The sequence below is a fragment of the Aplysia californica genome, unplaced genomic scaffold (assembly GCF_000002075.1).
Source record: "Aplysia californica isolate F4 #8 unplaced genomic scaffold, AplCal3.0 scaffold00271, whole genome shotgun sequence".
NCBI classification, from domain to species: Eukaryota; Metazoa; Mollusca; class Gastropoda; order Aplysiida; family Aplysiidae; genus Aplysia; species Aplysia californica.
In genome coordinates this window covers 749,256-751,888 of record NW_004797541.1, presented here as the reverse complement: position 1 = coordinate 751,888, position 2,633 = coordinate 749,256, and the positions used below count along the sequence as shown (strand labels likewise).

General features: G+C 41.3%; 1 protein-coding gene across 3 annotated transcripts in view; it reads left to right on the top strand.

The window, feature by feature from the left end:
- Positions 1–1,742: 1,742 nt before the first annotated feature.
- Positions 1,743–2,633, top strand: part of LOC101858866 (ankyrin repeat and KH domain-containing protein mask) — an 11,098-nt gene continuing 10,207 nt past the window's right edge. Inside the window, exon 1 of one of the 3 annotated variants that reach the window (XM_005101160.3) lies at positions 1,743–1,930. The gene's annotated coding sequence lies outside the window, so the exon portion shown is untranslated. Of the gene's footprint in view, positions 1,931–2,011; positions 2,317–2,633 lie in introns of those variants that run through there. The other 2 variants (XM_005101158.3, XM_005101159.3) reach the window with 2 other exon arrangements.

The following is a 2,633-nucleotide window of genomic DNA, read 5'->3' as shown; positions in this document are numbered from 1 at the left end:
TGGAGTGTGGATTTTCCCCGGATTTTTTGCAAACTTGAATACTACTTCAGGAAAAAATTCATTAACAATTTTCTAATTCGTCTAAGAAAAAATCAACAATTTTTTTTTAACCTACTGTTTGTTAACACGCATGCAAAAAAAACAACAACAAACAATCTTTTTCCATGAATGATAAGTGCGGTATTCATTACGTAAGACATGTCAACAAAATCCAATATGGCCGCCGTATTCATATCCATGGAAACGAAACTTTTTTTTCAAAATCTAATTTTGGATTTGAAGACTCCTTACTATGCTTGTTATAAGTGTGAAATATGATAAAATTTGGTCGACTAATAAGCGAGATAGCCTTCAGGTGTAGCCCCCCCCCCCCCCCCCCTTCCCCGGGCCCCTAAGAATTGTTTTAAGAAAGCCAGAAAGCCTACGCCAGCTTGACAGTTATCCTACAATTTAGTGTGGTGTCAACTGCTCTGACGATACAGAGAGCATTGGTATATATTTTTTTTATAGTAGAGGGTTTTACGGCGCTCGAAACTGCATAAGGTCATATGAGCGCCAAGGGGTGGGTGTCAACAGAGAAGTCTTTACAGGGAATCAGACTTAGACTGCTCACCTTTCTAGCTTCAACAGCACAAGGTCTGCTTCGACTATCAAGGCACCCCAAAATAGCAGGTAACAATAAGAGAGTGACAAACATACCAAAGAAGTAGAGGTAAATGACAATAGTAAGGATCAGGAAAGAAAAAGCAGCAGTTACCTGTTGTAGATCAGGCACAGTTATGAGCGTGACATGAGTCAGCCCATTTACAATATTCTACTATGCTTGAACGAGAAATGTCCCCCCTTTGGAAATGGCCTAAAGACACTCCAGTCAGTGGCACTGCCCCTGGGGGTGAGCATTGGTATGTATACACACACACACATATATATATATATATATATATATATATATATATATATATATATATATATATATATATATATATATATAGAGAGAGAGAGAGAGAGAGAGAGAGAGAGAGAGAGAGAGAGAGAGAGAGAGAGAGAGAGAGGGAGAGACTATACATGTATATTTATTTATAAGCGCCTATAATAATATGTGTGTGTTTGTATGAGTGTTTGTGTGGTGTGCGCCCTCGAGGGCACAAGGTGTTTGTGTATGTGTGTGTGTGTGTGTGTGTGTGTGTGTGTGTGTGTGTGTGTGTGTGTGTGTGTGTGTGTGTGTGTGTGTGTGTGTGTGTGAGGGCTTGCGTGTGTGTGTGTGTGTGTGATGTTTGCATTATACGGCCGATGTATGTGAAGACATGATGCTCTCTACTGCAAGCTTATTGAATAATACAAGTTAAATGAGAGAGAGAAAGAGAGAGAGAGAGAGAGAGAGAGAGAGAGAGAGAGAGAGAGAGAGAGAGAGAGGGAGGGAGAGAGAGAGAAAACGTTATAGGCAGAGTGTTATACTGACACGAACAGAGTCACTTCAGTCGTGACCTCAACACGCGGTTGCCATGAATATCTATACTATTAAAATTGGCAGGTTATATCGTAAGTCATACTAACAGCATCATATTATGAACGGACGGATCACGTTCTCGGAAGGAAAATGTGGGGAGCTGAAACCATCAAGATTGGCCCACACATTCACATATTATACAACAAAGAAACGGAAAATAAACACGATCTGCGTTTCTTCTGATCAACAAGAGACCTGAGGACAGCTGATTTCATTGACCCTTGACCTGTGACCTTTGTGTCAAGGCCGTGCGATATGTCGACAACACGAACCACAATGTAAACAGAAAATTTTGCAGTACTGTTACGTTACTTGGCTTTATCTCTGTGTCACAGCAAGCGGCGATGTCGACCACGCAATAGACAGACAGCAGCCTTGCCAAACAGCTATAGATCTATGTGTGACTCAGTTGCTGTCGTGGAGGTGAGTGTGTTGTTTATTTAATTTGCCTCCTTGATTCTCGACTGTGAATAGCATGACATAGCAGGAGTCAGAATGGACTTCGACTGATTCTGAGACTGTTCAGTATAGATCTATATCTAGATCTAGGAGTAGGCGAGGAGTCTGTATGTGGCTGTACCGTACCGCTAGACTCCAAGTCAGTAATGGAATCTAAACCGTGACTTGGTCAGTTATTTTAGGCCTACTGCCTGTGATAAGTGTCAGGCTCTATGCCTTTCAAAGTGAAGCCAAAGGCGGCTCGAATCGGTCTGAATATATAACTTCTAATGGGCCATCCTTTGCGCACATCTGGCCTACCGGTTCGTTGTCTATTATTCAAGCACGGGTTTTGCGGAAGGAGTTCGAAGGTAGGCCCAAAAAGTGCTGAGGGAGAATGAGGGTTAATTTCATTTTTTAAAAGAGATGTGGGTAATTGTGCATTACCAAAGATTCGTGTTATTTTAGTGTTAGTCGTGTTTTCGGAAGGCCCATAATTAATGGCCTTCAAGATTTAGTGTGTGACATTAATTTGAGACAGACAAATAATTCCTTTGGTAACATGTATACTCTATATTATTAGGTAGTCATTTATAAAGTGGAAATAGGGATGGAAAGATCTGACGTGTACAGGGGCGAGCCTAGGTAGGAGATGAGTGAGTGTGTTGTTTGTGTATGCATGCGTGCA